The following is a 23604-nucleotide window of genomic DNA, read 5'->3' on the forward strand; positions in this document are numbered from 1 at the left end:
ATTTTAAAAAGTTGAGGGGCACCTGGGTGGCTTAGTTGGGTAACAGGCTGACTCTTGGTTTTGGTTCAGGTCATGATTTCAGGGTGTGGATCGAGCTCTGCACTGGACTCAGCACTGGGTGTGGGGCCTACTTGGGATTCTCTGTCCCCCTCTCTCCCTGCCCCTCCCCTGCTTGTGTAAGCATGCTCACTCTCACTTTCTCTCCAAAAAAACAAATAAACCTAAAAAAGTTGAAAACTGTAAAAAAGGAAACTTATGAATAAATAGTGACCCATCCCTTTAAAATTAGCAATCTGAGGGGCACTTGGGTGGCTCAGTTGGTTGAATGTCTGACTCTTGATTTCACCTCGGGTCATGATTTCATGGTTCATGAGTTTGAGTTCTGTGTTGGTCTCTGTGCTGTAGGTGTGGAGTCTGCTTGGAATCATCTTTCCCTCTCTCCCTTGCTTGTTCTCTCTCTCGGAATAAACAAACTTTAAAAACAAAATAAAATTAGCAATGTGAAACGATAATGTAATTTACTCTGTATCACAGCTAAAGATATTTCCAAACTGATAAAGCATATTTGCATTTATAAAAGTATGTCTAAACTTCCTTGATTTGTTATTTCATATTTAATATCAAAGGTAGATCAGGACACAGGGTCATATCTATGTATACTGAAACTTTATTCGTGTACCTAACTATAGGTTTCTTTGACCTCAAAAATCAAAATACACATTAGAACTGCCTGGCAACCTTCAACACCTGTAGGCAACAGTGTGGGAGAGTCCTAGAACAGGCCATTTGCTCCAAATCATGAAACATGGAGAAAGCCTTCCTGATAACTTTATTGGACATGGTCATGTGTGCTGTGCTAAAAAGATCCATTAAGCCCAAAACAAAAGGCTTCTAATGCAGAGCTGAGGCTGGAGAAAAGGGGATGAAGCATGTTTCTTTCTGAAGACTCATGGAAATAGGATAAATGGGCTGTGTGCTATACTTAATCATTGACAAAATGATTTATGTTTATGGTTTGGTTTTTTATTCCATTCAGTCTAGCCCTACCTGAATCCTAAGAAAAAGAAAAGTGTTAAAACCCTGGGTTTTCTCATTTTCCCTTCCCTCTACCTTTCACTAAAGGATGGATCTTCATCTCCCTTCTTCCTTCCATCCTGTCTCAACACTAGGGAAGACCCTCATACTGCTTAGGGCTAACCCCTCTGTAATGCTCTAAATCCAATTCACTTGTTCATTTATCCAACAGACCAGTATTCTGTGCTTACGACCAGGCAAAGCTCTAACTAAGCACTACGATGGATTCTAGAAGAAACAAAGAAAGACCTCAGCTATGGAGAATCCACAAAACACTAATGGAACACCAGAATGGGGATGCAATTTGCCTGACAAGGTTGGAAATCATGCTGTGCTAGGGAGAATGAGCATTGGGGTATATTTGGTGAGGTCCTAGTGGACATCTGGAATATAATACAAAGAGGACTTTGGAAATGATAGTGAGATCCTAGTCTACTCAGTTTGATACTTAACCAAGAAAGAAGAACTCCTTCTTAGGCTGTAATCTGATGTGACAGAAAACATGTTCTGAGTTTTGAAAGCATGAAAGAATTTGGTCTCTGATAAATTTTTTTGAGATATAAGAGATGCTTTGGGGTTTAGTCAATTGTTCTCTGGACTATTGTTGTTGCTGCTGCTGCTGTTGTTGTTGTAGGGGTAGGGAATGGTCCAAATTCCTCAATTATGATTTATGGGCCAGAGTAAGAAAAGAGACCCACACTACTCCATCCCAAACCCTCACTCCTGCCCGTACTCCAAGTGAGAGAAGTGCCTTAGCAAGACTGCCAGGTCAGCATTTGAGACTGAGTATGAGTAATTCTCCCTGGCAGACAGATAAAAGATTCATGGAAACAGATAAAAGAATAGCATCCATAGTGGTCCTAGTAAGATCAGAAAGGCTGCCTCAGACCATGCATATCGCTTGGTATTCTGCCACAGGGAGGAAGGACTTGAGGGGCTCGGCATCCCAGCCATTTTTTCAAGTAAGGGCTTAGAGTAAAACATGATTTTGACTCCCACTGCTATTATTATCTGTGCTTCTTAAGAGTTCTCCTCCAGCCTACTGTGGCATGGAGAAATGAGGGCCACAGTGCTAAAACAATGCAAAAGTAAACACAAGTTGTAAAATCAGAAGAAACTACATACTAGAGAAGCTATTATCATTCCGGCATTTTCAATTTCTCTCTCCTAACGGCTCCCTAAAACTCTTGCAGCGATTTCCTGCAAGAAAACTGACTTTTGGAAAGCATATTTATTCCTAGCGAGAGTAGAACTGAGTTTCCTGTTTGTTTTGATATCACAGTTATGATCAGGAGTTAGGAACTTCCCTTCAGCAATGGACTTCCTCTAGCAAGAGCCCATCTCTCTCCTTCTGCTCATTGCCGACTTTCTTAAAAACAATTCACTGCTTCTATCTCTTCATCAGCCATTTCTTCATTCGCCTCCTGCCATCTCAGTTCTTGGGACAATTGCTCTTTCAGAGCTCCCTCATCACCCTTTTTTAGATCTTCCTCATCTGTTTTAACAGCTGTTACTGTCATTCATTATATAGGCATGCTATTAAATATGCTGTTTTTTTGGAACATCATCTATGTGCGTCTGCATTGCTATATACCATTTCAAATTGTCAAAATTGTGTTATCCTCTCTCATTACACAGAAAACTCACAAAGAGGTTGTGCAATTTATCACTAGTGCTGGACTCGGGATTGGAACGCAGATTTGTCTAACTCCAGATCCTTAACTCTCCTACTCTCCCACTACACCTAGACAGGGATGCTGTGGAATTTGCAACAGTCCCATCACAATTACTAGGAGAGAGGGCCTGGTCAGGTCAGAACTGCAAAGAGAAAGCTTAATCTCTAGCAGAACAGATGGTAAGTTTTGCTGGTTCTTCCTGGGAGGAGGGCCCCATGGCCCATCTGGCTTGACAGCCTTCAGGGGCCCTGCCATACACACGACATTGCAGTAGGGATTTCCCTGATCTATCTGGAAGAAGAATCCTGTTGGACTACTCCGCAGGTCGTTCTAAGGCCTGTGAAAATGTCCAAGGACATGATTCTTAATGAGCAAAGTGATATAGAAGGGTCTGCTGTCGGGAGGGACAGGGCCTGATCTGTCTTTGTCCTGGCTGCCTCCCTCGCAAATAACTCTCTAGTCCTGTCACAATCCTTTGATTGATGTTTCAGCAAGGTCCCAATCTCTCTGATCTGCTGCAGCAGCCAAGAATCTACTTTCAGAGATCTTCTTCTTCCTCCCCAGTCATAAGCCCCCCTCTCATGCTGTCTCCTCCTGGGTCTTATTTGTCATTAGGTTACTGTCCTAGACTCTGGGATAAAACCCTTCCCTTCTCACCTCTTCTTCCCTCCCCACCCCTGTCTTCTCTCCCTGCCCTTATTTCCTAACATGGATGGAAACACTTCCTCCAAGTGAATGGCTCCTAATCTCTCTTGAGCATTCCATAGCAGCGGAAGAACCTCTCTGCAGCTTTTTTTTTTTTCAATTTTTTTTCATGTTTATTTACTTTTGAGACAGAGAGAGACAGAGCATGAACGGGGGAGGGTCAGAGAGAGAGAGGGAGAGAGAGAGGGAGACACAGAATCTGAAACGGGCTCCAGGCTCTGAGCTGTCAGCACAGAGCCCGACGTGAGGCTCGAACTCACGGACCGCGAGATCATGACCTGAGCCGAAGATGGCCGCTTAATCTACTGAGCCACCCAGGCGCCCCGCTCTGCAGCTTTTTAAGGCACTACAAAATAGGTGTTCTTGTTTGCTGCCCAGCAGCCAGCACACACTCGGAATGCAGCTCAGTGTTCAAGAAATGTTTGTTGAGCAAATAAATGAACCTCTTCCTGTCTCTCCTCATTACCTCTCCTGATGAGCATGCCCTTTCCCAAAGCTTCAATACCTCCTCCGTGTGAATCTAGTGAACAAATAAATGAATGAGTCTAAAGCAAAACTCATTTTTCCCCCGCCTTTATCCAATACTCTTCCTGACACTGCCCCTAAACGGGTTTTAGAATCAGACTGTATTAGTTTGAATCTTTGTTCAATCTATTAATAGGATGAAGCCTCAGGCAAATTACTTAGCCTTCCTGAGACATCTCCTTCAAAAGAAGATCACAGAGAATAATAATTACTCTGCTTATTTATTATGAAGATTAAATAGTATTTGCTACATACCTCAGTGCTAGTTATACACACACTTATCAGCCCTCGTTCCTACCTCTCCTATTTCCTTTAAAAGTACATTGACTATCTCATTTAAACCTCACAAATACCTCATGACATAGGTACTTTTATATCTCTATAGATGAGGGAAACAGGAAACAGAGGGGCAATGTGACTCACTTGCCCCAGGTAACACCACAATCACATCCTAGGCAATATTACTCTTGAGTCCATACAATAAACCACCTTACTCTTATGCTGCAAGCTCATTCAGAGGGAGGATTTAGACCTTTTAAAAATGGGAAAATCACAACGCTCCAAATAAACTGGGCCTACAGAAGGTGATCACTAAATACTGAAGGCATAAACAGATTTGTTCATCTTGTGACATCTGACCATTCAGCTTGATGGTAAGTATTTCAGGGGATACTTTGTAGGTACCCCCACAATGCTAAGTGCCATATGCCCAATAAATACTCTTTTTAAAAAAATTTTTTAAATGTTTATTTATTTTTGAGAGACAGAGCACAAGCGGGGAAGGGGCAGAGAGAGAGAGAGGGAGACAAAGAATCTGAATCAGGCTCCAGGCTCCGAACTGTCAGCACAGAGCCTGACGCAGGGCTCAAACTCATGAACCAAAACCATGAGATCAAGACCTGAGCTGAAATCAGACACTCAACCAACTGAGCCACCTGGGCGCCCCTGCCCAATAAATATTCTTGACTTAACAATTATGATATAATAAGGAAAACATTTGGCAATCTCTACCCAAAGACATGGGAGTAGTGGTGCTGCATGACAGAGGAATTTTAAGAAAAGAGCAAATGACAAAGAAGTAACTCGGAGCAAATGGGCTTCTCTGCAACTTGTATAACTCAACATCCCTGAAACCATGTTGTAATTTTGTCATCAGAACAGGGAATACATGGTTAGGGGATGTGTCCCGCTAATTGGGGTTGAAGCAGTTGCACTTGATGAAAAGGAAATCATCAGAAATGTTTTGATGTTTTTTACAAGAAGCTAAACACTGCACTATAATTCAAGTTGTGGATGGAATTTTAATGCATTTTAAGCAGGGTGGAAAGGGTGAATAATTGGTTTGTCAGCTGGTGGGGTAGGGTTTAGTCATCCCAGTAACCATAAGCCTAATTGAAGGAATGCAAAAAGGCATATTGGAAAATGGAAGATACAAAACCAAATGGAAGAAAGCAGATTGACTGCTTACATAAGAAATTAATATGACAAATTGCCTAGACAGAGTTTTAGATTAAATGAAAATAAAAATAGTAATTTAGAAGAGATGTATCTGATTCCAGAATCAAGAAGAAAACTGTTCAAATACAGCATGTTGTTGAAAAGGTTAAAAAAAAATGACACCTAAAATGAACTTGTTGTTTTATGAAAATGGTAAGAACACACACAATTTAATAGCTTAATTAGAGTTCTATTATTTAATTATAGTTACACTGTTTCAGGCATAGACACAGTTTAACCTGCAAAGTTTGGCTACAACTGGAGACTGAAAATTTGAGGGAGTCGGGGAGATTTCTAAGTAAAATACTAAGATTCGATTTCTGTGCCAAAGAATAATAATAAATGTGAAAGACATGTTTTATGGACCCTGAAAAGCTCACAGCTTCACTTAGATGTTTCTAGATACATAACTGCAGTGTTACCTTTCTCCAACATGATATGATAAACTTTTTTAGTTACACGATGACTGACAAGAAAGGTAAGGTTAATTTGAGAGATGCTTGTAGAATCATGTGATCATTAAAGTTCTGGTAAGAATATATAAAAAGAAAAAATGACACAAAATATTCTGACATTTAAAAGCTGGTAATGGGGGGCGCCTGGGTGGCGCAGTTGGTTAAGCGTCCGACTTCAGCCAGGTCACGATCTCGCGGTCCGTGAGTTCGAGCCCCGCGTCAGGCTCTGGGCTGATGGCTCAGAGCCTGGAGCCTGTTTCCGATTCTGTGTCTCCCTCTCTCTCTGCCCCTCCCCCGTTCATGCTCTGTCTCTCTCTGTCCCAAAAATAAATAAATGTTGAAAAAAAAAAAAAAAAGCTGGTAATGGGAAAATGCCTTCTCACATTCTAAAGTATATTTGTGAGTGAAATAGGAGAAGCAGTATTAGGAAATGTTGTGGATGCTTCTACCAACATGGTTATTATTTTCTTAAACTGAAGATTTTATTGAATGGGGTCAAGGAGAAGCAACTTATTAGACACATCTTTGCAAATAATAATAATAACAATAACTTGGGGAAGTCACCTTATCTTGCTGTGTCTTAGATCCTTCACTTATATAATTAGTGTTGTGTTTTTTTCCCTAACCACTATGATACATAGTGCTATACTTTTTTCTGATGTTACATTTGCTGTTTATGGAGTAAGATGACCAACTTAGAAAAAAGATACAGGTAAATTAAATCAGAGTTCTGCAAAAATCTGATATGCTTAGGCATTTGAAAATTTAACACTTGGATCTGCCCTCCAACTAGTATATTGGGTTTGACCTGTATGCTAGGGACGCTTTTTTTTAGGATGCTGCTGGAACAACAGAAATTCTGATGAATGGTGTCAGATATAATATGTCAAAGGCTTGAGTGAACTCAAATGATTGTGAGATTAACTCTCAGAAACCATGACCTTGGTGTCTATAATGGAATTCTAAGGAAGTCAGATGTTCAGGAAGGTCCAAAATGATTATCTCGCAAAGTGCTTAAGAAATGGGAAGAGTGGTGAGAAGAGTATGAAATTTCAAATTAACCCCACATATATTTTTTAATGTTTATTTATTTTTGAGAGAGAGCAGGGGAGGTACAGAGAGAGAGGGAGAAAGAGAATCCCGAACAGGTTCCATGCCACCATCATGGAGCCCAATGCGGGGCTTGAACCCACGAACCATGAGATCATGACCTGAGCCAAGATCAAGAGTCAGATGCTTAACTAAGAGAGCCTCCCAAGTGCCCTGTAACCCCACATATTTTTTAAAATTTTTCATGATGATTTTAGTGTGTATTAAAACGTGTTTTAAGTGGACTTTCATGGGTTTGTATAGTGTTGACCTGGAGTTTTTAAAAACCACTTCCATTTAGCCAGTATTTGCCAGGTCTGCCACACACATTACAGATTAGAGTGTATTTAAATACCGTGACAGTGTATATCTGCACAAGGTAGGTTTAGCTCCTTTGCTCTACTGCAATTTTATCTCATTGGTTAGTCAGACACAAACCGTGAGTTATCAAACAGAGCTATGGCATCTTTGATATCTCACTGCTTGCTGGTTCCATGGAACTAGGAAAGGAACCTAACAGAGGGAGTTACATTGTGAAAGAGTCTGGAGCAGGGATTGTTAAGACTTATTTCTCTACCTAGCTCTACTAATGGCTGACAGTGAGGCCAAAACAGGTCTCTTTAGTTCTCTTTTCATTTTGAAGGGATTAAATGATCCTGACTTTTATTTTTCTTTAAAATTATATGGGTTTATGGAAAAGGCTGGCAATCTGAGGGGTTAATACTTAATAAATTCCGTTGTATTTCATTTAGATTTGAGAAATTCAAATTGACATAGAAAACCAAGTATGTACTATAATGGGTATGAGATCTTAGGACCAAAACAAAAAACATAGCATCCCAGATTTATGGACAGGAAAGACATAGTGAACATCTCGCCCTCTGTGTTTCAGATTTGGGCATCCTGGAAAATTCTGCTGAAAGCTAGATTAGATCATGCCTCATAATTTTTTTTTTCCCAAGCTCCATAGATATCTTCTGTATTTAAGGTTTTACTTAGGTTTATTTTTATAGATTGCTTCCCATTCAGATTTTTTTTCCTTTAAATAAATCATTATTGGGGTGCCTGGGTGGCTCAGTTGGTCAAGCCTCCAACTTCAGCTCAGGTCTTGAGCTCCCAGTTGGTGAGTTCAAATCCTGCACTGGGCTCACTGCTGTTAGCGCAGAGCCCACTTCCTATTCTCTGTCTCCCTGTCTCTCTGCTCCTCCCCTGCTCATGCTCTCTCACTCTCTCAAAAAGAAATACATCATTATTCACCTTCTTATAGTTGCTCTTATTTTTGAATTTTGTATACTTTTTTCCCACTAAGAAAGAAGACTATCAAAAATAAGTTTATTCTCTTTCTTTCTTTCTTTTTCTCTTTCTTTCTTTCTTTCTTCTTCCCCACCCCTCTCTGTGTCTCTTTCTCTCCTCCCTCTCTCCCTTCCTAATAAAATTATCAAAGGTTCAGATGCACTTCCAGTTCTTAATAGAATAAAAGGGAATATTAATTAAAACAGATTTTCATAACCCAAAGTAAGAGAAAGCACTTTTTGAATCTCATCTATCTTTCCACTGGCTCTCTCACCTCCTCCCATGCTTGCACACTGCTTAGCATGTATGATCACAGGTCCAATCATAGAGATGGCTCCTCGCTCTAATTTCCATTCTTTAGTGGAGTCCAGCCCTCAAGCCAGGAGGGACAGATTGGTATGAGAATTCTTTCTTCAAAGAACAGAAGACACAGTTGGCCTCTGGTATCTCCCTGGCCCATGCTAACAATTTCCAGTGAAAAACTTTCCTAGAAACCGACTGCTAATGGTATCATTCTTAATATCTACTCACTCACTCATTCAGAGGTACCATTCCCCTCCTGGGATCAAGTGATTATTTAAAAATGGACTACAAGGCAATGACATGCAGAGCTCATCCAGCCACCTCTGCTAGAATGTATGGAGGTGTGTAGCAGTGGAAGCATACCCAGTATTTTGAATTTTTTACAGCACCAAGTATTTTGATCATATGCCCTATGACTGGACTGTGGGCCCAGCTACAGGCTTAAGGCAACGAAGTCCTTTTGATGGGAATCTGTAAAACTTAATGAGAACGCGGCACTCTGAGCATCAAAGCTGGTGGCTGCCTCAGAAAGCCTTCAAGGGTCTGGGCAGAGAAAGATTCTTCTTACATTTGCCCTGTTTCTTAAGAGTCTGATTCTGGATGCTTTGCCCATCTTTCCTTAAGGGGGGGAAATGAATACATTTTGAAAAAAATTAGCAAGCAGGGAGGAATCTCTTTCAACCTACAAGGTTTTCCTATATTTCAGAAGTATTTTGTTTGTTGTTTTGTTTTGTTTTGTTTCTGATCAGGGAGTGGTGGTGGTGGGAAATTCTAATCTTTCTTATCTTTTGAGGATAATTAAATCATTCCGAGTGATATGTTAGAACCCCTTTGGCTAGAAAACTTCTGAGGATAAGATTTTAAGATAGCTTTATATTCAAAATATTTATCTTTCATTCAGATAAAAACGACCATAGCAAGGGGTTTTGCTCTTACATAAGTCTAATTGTAGGAAGGGACCTTAAAATATGCAAAGCTTAATGAAAAACCTGGTGCTCACAGAGGTTGAGTAAAATGTACTAGGTTTCCCTTCACACACGCTGGTCAACTTTTAGAGACGTACAGCCTGAGTGATGAAAAGCTGCTTCCTGGGAACCCAGTTTTCTTCCTTCCTTCCTGCTTCCCCTCACTTTTGTCCCCCGCTCCTTTTAACTTTAATCTGAAGGATAATTACTGGCTTGATGTGCTTTGTTTTGGTAGAAATACATAGATCTTTCTTGTGTTCATATTTTTTAATTGTTTTCTTCTTCAAAGCTCAAGTCATCTTGATTCTACCTCTGCAGAACGTCTGGACAGTTTCCTAACCCCAATTCTTCCCTTGCTCCTAGATCAACCCTTAACATCACTCTCTTGATGTGCTGTACGTTTTTTACCTGGAGGAATGGGGTCTTTTGATCCTTCAGTCCTACTGGATTCTGGCCCAACAGAGAGAGACCTTTCGAGAAGCCTCCCTGGTAGCCAGTAACAAACAGCAGGCTTTGTTAAAGTCTTTGCATTATCTGCATCTGTATCACTCTAAATTGTTTTTTTTTTTAAATGCAAGCTCACTGCTAAACCAGAAGCTGTGGTCACAGGGATCTACAGTTTAATAAACTCTCAGGCGATTCTGACAGAACTTTCAACCACTGTAGCAGCATACCTCTCATAATTTTCTCCATGTTCAACATCATCTCTTCCAATTTTTATCCAGCATCATTGTTCGCCTGTCTTCCATGCATCCTTGCCCTAGCCACACTGACCCCTGTCTTCCCTCAAACACGGTATGCAGGGCCCTGGGTGGCTCAGTCGGTTGAGGCTCCGACTTCAGTTCAGGTCATGATCTCATGATTCATGAGTTTGAGCCCCACAACGGGCTCACTGCTGTCAGTGTAGACCGTGCTTCAGATCCTCTATCCCCCCCTCTCTCTGCCCCTGCCTCTCCTCCGCTGACACTCTCCCTCCCTCTCTCTCTCTCTCAAAAATAAATTTTAAAAAATTTAATAAAAACAAAATAAAACAAAACACGGTATGTGTTCTTTTTATGACTGTGGCCTTTCTCCAACTTGTCCTCTGTATCAACTTGCATCTTGCATCCTGTTCACTTGGAGATACATTGCTTTCCTTTCAAGGCCAAATTCAAATATTATCTCCATGAGAAACCTTTTTTCTTGCCATTTCTCATCCACTCTTCAAACACTGTTAACTTAGAATGTAGCACAAACCTTTGTTACAGAACTTACCTCACTTGAGTGTAACTACAATGAATCCACTCAAGGGTTATGGAGCAACAATCATGCTCCAGGGTCTAGCACCAAAGACATAAAAAAATCACAGTTCCTGCTGCCAAGAAACTCATCCCCCAGCTTTTTTTTTTTCAGTCAGAATCTTCATCTGAACCACAGAACACAATAACTGTTTTCTGAATTCTCTCAAGGATGATGCATAACTAGCACTATTATACACAATAAATGTTTTAGGGCATCAGGGCTTAATGTTCTTGAGAAACACTAGGTGATCAAACACTGGTCAATTATAGTAGCAACAGGTGCTATGACAGAGATAAACCCAGGGGGAAAAGGAGAGAAGGAGAACAATACTTATGATATCATATATATATATATATATATATATATATATATATATACACATATATATATATACATACATATATATATACATATATATATAACATTGTATTATAATGTTATAATATATTATAATAATACTTATAATAATAATTACTTATGTGTTTGCTTCTCTGGTCCCATGTTTTACTCTTTTTCTATCCTCACTTAGTATCTAGCACAGGCTCATTTTATGATGGTCTTTTAATACCTATTTTTAATGAAAAGCACTGGAATTCATCTTTATGGCTATGTGCTTTCAGAATCTAGCCAAGGCAATGCAAATCATATTTATAAACCCAGCATCTACTCAGTGTTTGGGACACAGTTGGCACTCAGTGAGACCTTGAGTAAATGAACAAATTTGGAAGAGTTGTTACTCAAGGATCATAAGTACTACTTAAAGAAAAACTCATATGAATGTAAAAATCTGTCCTATTGGGGCACCTGGGTGGCTCAGCTGGTTGAGCATCTGAAGCTTGATTTCGGCTCAGGTCATGATCTCACGGTTTGTTGGTTGGAGCCTCAGGTTGGGCTTTGCACTGACAGCAGAGCCTGCTTTGAAATCTCTGTCTCCCTTTCTCTCTGTCCCTTCCCCCCTCCCTCTCAAAAATAAACATTAAAATTTTTTTTAAATCTGTCCTATTACCTAAACTACATTTCTGGGTATCTCACTTCAAATTTAATTGCTTCGTGTGTTATGTGTGTTTCAAAGACAAAAAAATAACAAGTTTGTTAAACATGCAAGTAAAGTTACATGAAGTGAAAAAAGGCTGCATTTCCGTGGGTGGAAGTTGGGGGTAGGGGTAAGTGGTGATATTTTCACTGTTCTTTTATATCTAATAAAGGCAAATAAATTTACTTTGAATATATTTTCAAGAACAAATGGCTTCCAGTTGTAAATTGGGTTTAGGAGAAAATAGTAGGGAAATATGCAAAATGCCATAAAATTTTGGTGTCGTAAAGACATTTTCAGAGGGTCTGTGATACCTCCTTCTTCTATTAAAAAGTCTGCAGCCACCTTGCGGACAGAACTGTCTTTTTATAAGTATCACATAAGTGGACCCTGACCAGTCTTCTTGAGATTAATGGTTTCCCCATTTCTGTCAGTTAAAGGCATCTCTTCATTTAATGATCAGTTTAGAAAGGTGCCATACTGCTTAGCTGCCTCTAGGGGGCTCTTATTAAAATTCATGTTGCAGAAGTAGCGTTTCTCCAAATGGTTCCTTAATGCCTCGAATACCCAACTAATTTATACCCAAGGAAGAGTTTACTTCCTTTGGGGCATACCCATTATATTACAAAGTTGTTAAAATGTAAATAAATACATAGAAATCTGTTTAAGTTAGCAAATTGTGGTAAGGTAAACTAATCCGATATAAACCATGGCTTAAAAAAGTATAAAAAGTATATATGGAATTCAGCATAAGAATATTGCCATGCAAAAAATGATAATTAACCCAAGTAAACCTTCACACAGTAATTTTCAGCATTTTGGCAAGGGAAAAAATTCTGCTATGAAAGCAGTACTCTAAAAATGAAATAAAGGTTAAGAGACCTAGTTTAAAATTGTTATTAAAACACGCAGGAAATTTACTTTAATGGTCATGGGCGTAGTGCCAACTATTGCAGAAGTAAAAGCTTATTGCTTAGATGGTAAGTATAACTCATCCCCAAGACTATATTCACCCCTAAATTTGGATTGTTGGGGGACTGGTCCTGTCTGTGTCCTCGTGGCTTATCTGCCTTCAGTGTAATTGGATGAGAAGACCCTGATGTACATCTCAGAAAAGAGGGCTGAGCCCATACAGCAGCTCTGTGGCGGGAACTGAGCCAGGGGGACAGGGCACTTTCAGATGCTGAGGCTCTGGCTGTGAGCCTCAGAGTCACTCCTCAGCTACTAGGTTGTACACTGTTTTATATTTTAATATCTCTAAAATCTACATCTGAGGTGTAGTCGAGATGCATCCTAGCCTAGGTGAATTGGCAGCGCTTAGTGATTTTAACATAATTGTGCATCTTACAGTCAACAATGTCAATAAAATATGGCAGCTGAGGTGCTCTGACCTTTAATTTGCATAGGAAATCACCTGGGGATCTTCTTAAACTGTAGGTTCTGATTTAGTAGATCTGGGGAGGAGCATGAGGTTTTTCATCTAACAAGCTCCCAGGTGATGTTGATACTGCTGGTTCACAGGCCACACCTTATGTAGTAAATCCCTAAGTGGGCTAACAGTGGTTGGTGAGCTTTATTTCCCTTTAAACTACCTAAAAACTATAGCTTTTAGTTGCATGCTACTGTTTAGAAAGGGTTCTACATAAATTCTATGTAATTTTATATAAATGTACTGATTAATACATAATCAGTCAAACAATTATTAAATAATAACTACAGGTAACGTTAGTGAAGGAGTGATTTCAATCTTGGGTGACCGTATCTTTTAGCCTGGGGACACTGGGGAAGAAAATGTTAATTTACTCTTTCAAACATTTAAATCTCCCACATGAGGCTCTGCTTTGTGTACAGGTGGGGGATACAGCAATAGTTTTTGAAAAGTAATTTTAACTGAAACCTGATGATGATAATATCCTTAAAATGAAAAAAAAAGTATTTGAACTATAAACATTAAGTGACTATCCCCACTTAGTAAGATATCCAAGTTTTTCTAAAAAATATGAGTTTCTCAATTATCTTTACTAATTTCTGATGCATTGGAAGATGGATATTTTATAACTTACGAGAAATAAAGAGGAAAGCACACTGAGCTGAGAATCAATAAACAGGTTTTTCTCCTGAATTATTTTATGCATTAGTGATGTGGCCTCGATAATGTTAAAAAATAACTTGTGATCTCCAAGTTAATTCAATTTCTTTACAAAGCTGTTAGGATAGTTAAATGAAATACCCTTTAAAATGAGATACTGTGTGTCAAATTTCATAAACTCATCTGCAATCAGGAAAATCCTAGTACCTTGTAGGGTCTGGGGCAACATGAAAATAGGGGCTCCTTGTTCAAAAGTTATTAAGAATCTCAAGATGGCAACAGTAAGATATTAAACCAAGACTATATGTCGGACCCTGGGTGACTATATAGGTCATGGGTCTGTCCGTGAAGCATATATAGGTTGTATGTCCTATCTGCAATATAACTGTAGCTAATACTATTTATTGAAATATTACAGTATACCAGAAGCTATGCTAAGTGCTGCAATTGCATAGTTTCACTTAATTCTTTAGGGAGAAGAAAACTGAAGCACTGAAACATTAAATAACTTTTCTCAGATTATACAGCTACTGAGTTCAGGGAGAGTCAGGATTTGAACTCAGGTCTGTCTGATTCCAAAGCCATTCATCTTTTTTTTTTTTTTTTTTACATCTACTTATTTATTTTGAGAGAGAGAGAGAGAGAGAGAGAGCGCTGAAGCAGGGGAGTGGCAGAGAGAGAGGAAAAGAGAAAAATCCCAAAGGCCCCATGCTGCCAGCACAGAGCCCAATGTGGGGCTCAAACTCACAAACTGAGATCACGACCTGAATCAAAATCAAGAGTTGGACGCTTAACCAACTGGGCCACGCAAGCACCCCCCAAAGCCATTCATCTTAACTAATTTAATATAATACTAATCTATAACTACTTACTGTCATCCTCATTTCATTTTATTTACAAACTTAAGCTCAGAAAAATATACATATTTGAAAGACAATTCATTTATTCAGACTTTGAGTAGATGACCTGCATCAACCTAATTATCTTATATTCTGGTACTTTGTACAGAGCTGCTATATAGCACAGTCATATACGTGAAACGAAACCAATGTCTCTGTGCACAGAATAGTTACTCAACGAAGACAAAAATCTAATTTTCCTATTATTTAAAATCACATGTGTCTGAATGGTATCAGAATTATTTTCATTTTAAAGTAATTAATTTATTCCAAATGTATAACAATTCTCTTGAAAAAGACTAATTACTGTGTACAGGAATATTTTTCTTCCAAACAGCACTTGATCCAAAGAAGTAAAGTATTAGATTATATCATTTCATAATATAAATTAATATGAAATCCAAAATATTCACTTTGTTTTGGATGGATTTCAGATTTTCAAAATATGTTTCAAACTTGGTAAAGTACAAACTTGCATTTATATGGAGGTTTTACTTTTCTTTTTCTTTCTAATGTGTTTTTCTAATCTTCTATGTCATTTTATCTTTTGTATTATTTTCCAATTTTGAGAGCAGAACAAATTAATTGTGCCTCAATCCCTTATAATAGCAAGCCCATTATAGAGCTGAGCAAAGAGAGGTGTAAGGGATAAAGTAGATTACTTTGTCACCTGCTCTCTGAAGCATTACTGATTTCCTCTGGCAGAATTAATCACAGCTTCTGCTGTATTTCTAGAGCATTTTTTCATACCTTACTTGAATTAGTAATCACCTATTTCTTTTTTGGGCTTGCCTTTCAGATTCCTAAGTGCACTGTCTTATTATTCTATGTGTCCCCAGGGTCTAGTACTGAGCCTGGCACATAGTGGGTATTGATTATTGTTGATTCATTGAATGGACGCATGCAAGTGTTAATGTATAAGCAAATGGAACAATTTAAACAAGATACTCTAGTGGGTGCTGAAATTAGGAGGAAATGTTCAGTCTTAGACATTATTCATTACTGCTTTCTGTTTGGCTGGAAAATGCCATTGTCTATAAATTGTATCAAGTTCTCCAAATTAAAATGTCATTGAACCCCCGACCAAACCATGCTATGCTAGCTTGATATCTGAAAGCACTACAATCCATTATGCCAACTGCTGATACAGTTCCAGGCTATGGGAGCATCTGCCAAAAATGATGGGAAATAAAAGTCTGTGGGTCCCCTGGAAGGGAGGCTGCTATGTCCAAAAAGCTGAATTCCAGACAAGGACTCACCAGATGCTTTGTAAGTTAAAGAGCTGAGTTCCACTTCCTTGGGGACTGAGCAGATGGGACTCCCTGAACCCAGTCTCGAAGAGTGTCGATGGCAAAATGCCTAGCTTCTGCCCCATTTGCTTATCTCTCTTGTCCCCAAGGCTACAACGTACAGAGGGAAACTGACTCTTAGCAATGGAGGAGGCCAATACTTCAGAGAAGTCTACAAAGTACTTACAAATGTGTTTTCTGTGTATCTCTGTTCATATGGTTGGTGACAAAGTACGGAAATTTATGACAAGCATTATTATTTACACCCTCAGAGAAGAAAGGTGTGCAGGCTGCTAGAGGAAAGAAGAGGCTCACGAAGGTATCAATCATCTCAGTACCAGTTAAAACAGTGGGAGATATAATCCCACTGGAGGTTCATGTATAACTGGGCACCCAAGAAATTTTTCCTGCTCCTTCCCCTCCCCCTTTGACACACTCTTCTTCAACAACACAGCAATCTGGACTGCATTGTTGTGTTTTTCCTTTCCTCTCAAGGTACCTACAAAGTTCATTTTGTCTAATTTTACTTTAATAAAAATACTGAGGACAAGAAAAGATAAGTGGGATTACATGATGAGTAGAGGAAGCAACATAGAACAGCAGTTAACGTCAAGGATTCCACGGTCAGATTGTTCAGATCTTGGCTCTGCTGCTTAGTTATTGTTTTCTCCTGGGTCATTTACCTAAGTTCTCCTGTCTCCATGTCCTCTGCCAGGTAGGGATAATACTTATGTGCAACTATCGTCATGCTCAGAGTGTTACCTTTGAACATTCAAAGCACTGAAAAAAAAATGATAGTGCACCCCATTATGGAATTTAATAATACAAGTAGTATTGAATATAAAGTACCCTAAATCCACATATATACACAGAAATTTTATTTTTCTTCCATGATTCTCTTGCTGCTTTGCTTGAAATACTAAATATCAAATTATTTCACACAGTTTCATTTATTTTTTTAAAGTAAATTACTTTTGCTTGGTTGCTGATGCTCCCAGCACAAGCCTATTGGGTAACTCACCAAATGTTGTAGATACAATATGACAAGTAAAGAATGCTTATCACCTTATTATTACTACTCTGGAATATATCAACTACCTTATCCTTTCAGTCATAGCTCTGACTTTTAATGTCCCTATGTAGAGTGCCTAGTCCAACCCTAGACACAATTAGGTACCACAGAGTTTGTATCACTGGAATTTATTTGGATGGTCTCATTCAGGCAATGCAATCTAACCAGCTAAAGTACTCAACTTACAGATGGAGTATCAGGGTCACGTCCAACCCTACCAGAGGCATGTGTTCTGCTGAGATCTCAAGATCTCAAGAGTCCTCATTGGCATAATGGGGATATTATTATTATTATTATCATCACTATTACTATTACCTCACATGGGTGCTTGGAAAGACATCATTAAAAGGAACAAGGGATTTTCTGACTTAAAAAAAGTTGTGGTCTGCTGTCCTGCAAATGAAATGAGGCCATGGTAATTGACCTGTTTGCATTTTAGTGCTGACACTTTGTTACAGCAGAAGAGTTAAAAACATTTCAGTATTTCCAAGATCTGGAAGAAATTAGTCAGGGCATGTAATAAATCAGGTTTATGGCACGTAAGATTTTGTCAAATTCTTTGACATTCCCAAAATTCTATCTCATTTTCTTGTAAATTGCCATCTTCTGCTGTTTAAATCTGATGGAGAAAACTTGTTTTCTTTCTAGACAAGAACGTCTGACCAGAACCCTTCAGGCCAATCTGCCTCCTTTCCTGTTGGACTAAACCAAGCTCTCTTGTGAGTCACTAAGCCAAGACCCTGCCTCTAGAAAGTCAGCCCCCAGAAAATTGGTGAGTCCTCGTGTTAGGAATAGGAATCTCTCTCTATTTTTTTTTGCAGTCAATTATTTTGAGATCATTAGCAAAACCTAATTTTAAGTAATTAGTTCAAATGAGGACATTTTACCAAATATAATTAAGGTGGTATTATCCCCAGTTATATAATAATACAGTGAGTAAAATATATTCAGATCTGAATGGAAAATGTCTAGGAAGAAGTGATAAGGGAATGCAAAACGCAGTTCCCTTCCTGAGAGAGTGAATGAGGCATGGAGAGAGGGCAGTGTAAACCGTAAAATGCTACCTACCAAGGCACAGACTGGGATAGCACAGCAAGAGAGCAAAGGCAGAACATATGTATAGGTATCAGGGACCTGGGAGGAAATGAAAACCTGGGGAGAAATGTGTTGAATCATGACTTTGGAGCTCATATGAATAGGTCCTCCCAACTAAAGACGTCCTTCCTCTTCCCAAGTTGCATGATTTACAGACACGAGAGAAGACCTCTTTACTCTCCACATTCCTGCTAGGTCAAATTTCTACAAGAGGTCACAAAGCCTTCTCTTTCAAACTTGTTAAGATAACTTAAAAGCAAATTCTGCCATGGATCTTTGTTCTTACATGTAACTGACAGGCACTCCATTCTTCCCTGAGCAAAGAGGGAACTAAGAACAGAAGGACACCTGAGGACACACATTTGATGAGCTACTTCTACCACAAGGGTTTAAATTCAGAAACTTTCACAACTGTCTAAACGTCTCTGTTGTCCAAAAGAAGAAAGGTAGGAATTAAGAGGTGTTTACACAAAGGATACATAGTACCTCTTTCCCAGTGCTGACGCTGGCACCCATGGGAATTTCAGGGCTGGCACTGTCAATGGCAGAGAGGACCATGCTGATTATGTGGAGGAATCAACTATTTTTTTAACGGGGTGGGGGGGATGCTTACATAAGAGGATATTTTCTGAATCTCATCCACCACATAACATCTTCCAAATTTTTAGCGCTAAAAGCTTCTCAGTGTAATTAAAGGCTGAGCTGATCTAATTAGTTTGATGAAACTTTCAGTAGGGATTTAATTCCCGCTAGCATTTCTCTATTTTTTTTTTTTTTCTAGAATCCTTCTTTAGGCTTATCCCAAATCACTTAGTGGTGACATTCTAAATTGTCTCGCATAGGTAGCATCTCCACTCAAACAAACTGATGGAAAACTTCCAGCAGGTACATATGGCTAAAAACAAACTTCAAATAAAAGATTCTAAGTTGTTTTATTGAAGACAATCCTATCTTTCCTCCCTCTTCACTTTCATTTCCCTACCAGCAAACTCTGTTAAATAATCTTCACCGCAGGGGGGAAATAGGTGTTTCAAAGCATTTTTGGAGGCACAAAGAGACTAAGAAATGCATAATAGCAGGGGTAGATTCCCAGGCAAGATTAATGAGGAAGTGGCATGATCCTTCCTTGTAAGTCATTTACTACAGAAGCCTTCATGGTCAAAATATTGGGATAGAAACAAGGATTAGTGAGATTTTCATCTATCTTTGAAGATTAAAAAAAATTCTCTAATGAGCACCTTAGGAATCAACTGGGATACGTTTATACAGAAAAATAGTTTTCCAAGTAGTTTAATGTGAATGGACAGGACTGTAGGTGTCTTCAGATAGACTGCAAGAACCTCACTCTGATACTGTGATTTGCCTTTCTGTAGGCTCCTCCAATTTCCTCTCCTATTGTAGCAATCACTCAAATATGGCTTGCTAGAAAAATTAAATTTAACTTAAAGTGATCACCAATTCTTTTTTTTTTTAATTTTTTTAACGTTTATTTTTGAGACAGAGAGAGACAGAGCATGAACGGGGGAGGGTCAGAGAGAGAGAGGGAGACACAGAATCTGAAGCAGGCTCCAGGCTCTCAGCTGTCAGCACAGAGCCCAATGCGGGGCTTGAACTCACAGACCGCGAGATCATGACCTGGGCCGAAGCTGGATGCTTAACCGACTGAGCCACCCAGGTGCCCCAAGTGAGCACCAATTCTTAAGCAACATATAATTCAGCTTTACTCAGTGTTATAAAAAATGCAAAAAAATATAAACAAATGTTTCTGCCAAAGCACAGTTAGCATTGCTCTTGTAAAAGTCAGCCTACAAAGCATATTTTTAAAGACCTATCACCCTCTAGGAATCTCATAGATGTGGGCTATATAATGGTAATTTATTACTTACAATTTTGTACTTTATTCTCAAATTTATATCCCTGAAAGTCATTTTCACTGAGCTCAAACATTTCTTTAAAGACATTTTTATTTACTTATGATGAAAATTTAAATATTTTTTAAAAATACTTTGATTGTCTTATTATAAATTCCTGGCCATTCAAGGTCTCTCTCTCTCTCTCTCTCTCAACAAACTAAGGTTAGGTTTTGCCAAACTATGTTAAGCTAATTTTACTTCAGTTTGAAATTTGATTGTCACTAAAGTATAACAACACTTTTCTTACTGAGGCTTGGTTGTCTTACATGCAAGCTTAGTCTCATTTCAAATGCCATACAGGGAAAGCCCTAACTGCTTCGAATGAACATTAGATTATGGGTTGTATCATCATGTTGAGTAATGTCCTTTTTTTTTTTTTTTCCACTTTAAAGAGCGAAGGTGTGAATTAGTGAGGATGGCAGGCCATCTTTTTGTCTTGAGATCACTGTTTGCAATAAAACAGAGTCAGCCATTCAGATATTCTCTTTTATCGGACAGTACTTTGTGTTCTACTCCTGTTACCCCTTCATTGCTCTTGGGTAGGTCAGGTGACTACTCTAGGTCTGCTTCTCCATTTCCAAAATAAGAAGACTGGACTTGGAGAATGATTTCCAGGATCTTTCTTATTCTAACCCTCCAAAATTTCTTCTATGACTTCAGACATGGTGTTACTAGTATATGCCCCAGGATTAGTCATCTTCAAAGGGTTGCACAACAGATTGAAAAACGAATTTATGTGCCATGTGCTCCAGGGCAGAATGCTTATGGAAACTTAAGGAAGGTTTACATGGGCTTACTGTTATCACATGTGGTGAGAATGAACATGGGCAGTTTCTCTCTTTTTAGTAACTCTACAAAGCTCATTTACCTGAAATGAGGTGATTTAACTCCAAATCTATGACAGTTGGTCACAATTTCATCTCAGAAGTAGGAAGAGCAGGGCATTCTAAATAGTAATTCAGACATGGATGGAAACTATGACCCATCCAAAAGCCCTCCAAGTAAAGTATGTTGTCATTTACAGGCTGATTATGCCTATACCCTTCTACCTTCTAGTATCTCTAGTATGTCAGGAGGAAATGAAGGAAAGAGATAACATATCAAAAACAAAGCAAAAACAAAAACAAACTGGCAGCACTTGCTCTATACACATCCCCCAGGTTGTGGAAGTGAGAGACATGGGAGGTACCCAATCAATAAGGATGAATGATATCAATCCAAAACCTGTAGAGATAATGACATGAGTGAACCTGCATTGCATGGACTCAGGAGGGGCTAATTAAATGTCATATGGAAGACTACTTGGCTTATTTTTGCTATAGTGATTTTTGTGATTGAAAAACCAATTAAAAATAGATGAGTTCTAAAGTGTATCTACTACTCATTAACATTTAAACATTACAGACATTAATCTGAAGTACAGTTTAATCTGAAACTATAATTTCAGAGCACAGCAATCCACTGCAGCTTCCTACACTCAAAAAGTTGTCCTGCCACGCTGAACTGTCAGAAGACAACGAGACTCAGCTAAACCTGAGTGTTCACTACAGAAAACCTCATGTTTTTTACTGAATACCCCAAAGAGCTCTTTAGCTACATTCAAGCTTAGATCCCTTAGATCTCCTTTCCTTTTTCTAGTCCGCAGCAGGACTGACTTTCCATAGATAAAGCAGAACCTATGGACTGACTCTAGGTTGGCCTGTTCATAGTAACAGTGAGGAAATGGGGTGGGTGGGGGTGTGCTTCTGTGCACCCCTTTCACAGTCCTCTTAACCATAAAGGGATTTTAGGCATCTTATCATGAAATGTAGTTATTATTTTTTTTACCATGTTTCTCCCCAGTCTGGAACATATTCTCTATTCCCTGTCTATACCAAACAGTCATCCATCAAGACTCTCATATTCTTACTCTTTTGTGTATCTTCCTTGTCTACTAGATCTCTTAATTATTTCAATCTCTTGGACTCCAAAGGGCATAACTCTGCCGCACAATTTAGTCCCTCATCACAGTCTATTATATATTTACAAAAGCTGTTTCTGTTTTTAAGAGACTCAAGGGTTTGCACAGTCTCCTATGGCAGGGACCCCAACAGACATTTCTTTTGGGACACCGTATTAGGTGGTTAAGAACACAACAGAGTCTGAAATCAGATTTCTTTGATTAAGCTCTAGGCTTTAATACTTGTTAGCTGTGAAACTTCCTCAAGAAACTTACCTGCTCCAAAACCTGATACCTTCTCTGAAAAATGCAGATAATAAAATTACTACTTGTACTGTGGAAATCCCTGTAAAACTCTTAGGAGAGCAGCAAGCACAAAATAAGAGTTCAGAATATGCCAGTACTATTATTATAATAATGAAAATAATAATTATTTTATTATGCCCACAGAACTTAGCAAAGTCCTGGGTCATGCTACATATTTATTAAGGGTAAAAGTTATTCTCTGGGAGGAAATCAATCCCTCTCACCACAAAATATGGTTAAATTCAACTTTTCAGAAAACTGCACCTCCTTATATTTGTTAAGACTAGCATTTTCAAATCCCTCTTAGGATTCTTCTATATACATCCACATACTGGGCAAACCAGTATATATTCATAAATGGAAGAGAGGCAAGGATAACTTAAGCAGTGGCCGTTCTTCACTGATGTTTATCTGAATCGAGTTTATATGATTAGAATATTTTCCTTAGAATAAACCAAAGTATATAACTGCTTAGAAATAGCACCCATGGCAAATCATTCATAAATTCAAAGTTATTCAACTTTACATTTGGAGCTCTATACCATTAAACTGCAGCCATAGAATGCAACAGAAGTCTCTGATTCTAGCAGCCAAAAGAAACTGGGTTGTACCTGATTGAAAACAGGCAGCTTGTATGGAAAAAATATTAATATAAGTTGAAATTCAAGGACTTCCCGATCTTTCTCTCCCTGTACCCCGCCAAGTTCCAATTCTATCAAGAGTTATAATAGATAAGGGCAGCTGAGAATGAGGGATGAAATTACTGATATCTTTTTGTCTGATAGTTTGGCTCAGGTAAATATCAAGTATGCTTATCAGATAACAAATGAAATAGCTTTACTTCTTTAGAACACATTTAAAACATAAGAACAAAATCATCTCATCATACAGACTCATTTGTTTTTGTTTTATGCAGCCTCTCTTGTAGCTGAATTTTTAATTTTTTTTCCAAGTCACCACTGTATAAATAACACATAGACATTTAAGTAAAAATGAGCAAGGCATTTAACTTCACTCTACACCCAATATTTTTTTGTGCTTGGCTTCCTTGTATAGCTAATACACAACTACCCATGCAGATCTTAATTGTGACTTACAGACTACTA

The 23604-nt window shown here is 38.7% G+C and overlaps 1 protein-coding gene across 27 annotated transcripts in view; it reads right to left on the reverse strand.

Moving 5' to 3' along the window:
- Positions 1-23604, reverse strand: part of NRXN1 (neurexin 1) — a 1133918-nt gene that overhangs the window by 678610 nt on the left and 431704 nt on the right. The gene's annotated exons all lie outside the window — the stretch shown is intronic.

Source organism: Leopardus geoffroyi, chromosome A3 (genome assembly GCF_018350155.1).
Source record: "Leopardus geoffroyi isolate Oge1 chromosome A3, O.geoffroyi_Oge1_pat1.0, whole genome shotgun sequence".
Lineage (NCBI taxonomy): Eukaryota > Metazoa > Chordata > Mammalia > Carnivora > Felidae > Leopardus > Leopardus geoffroyi.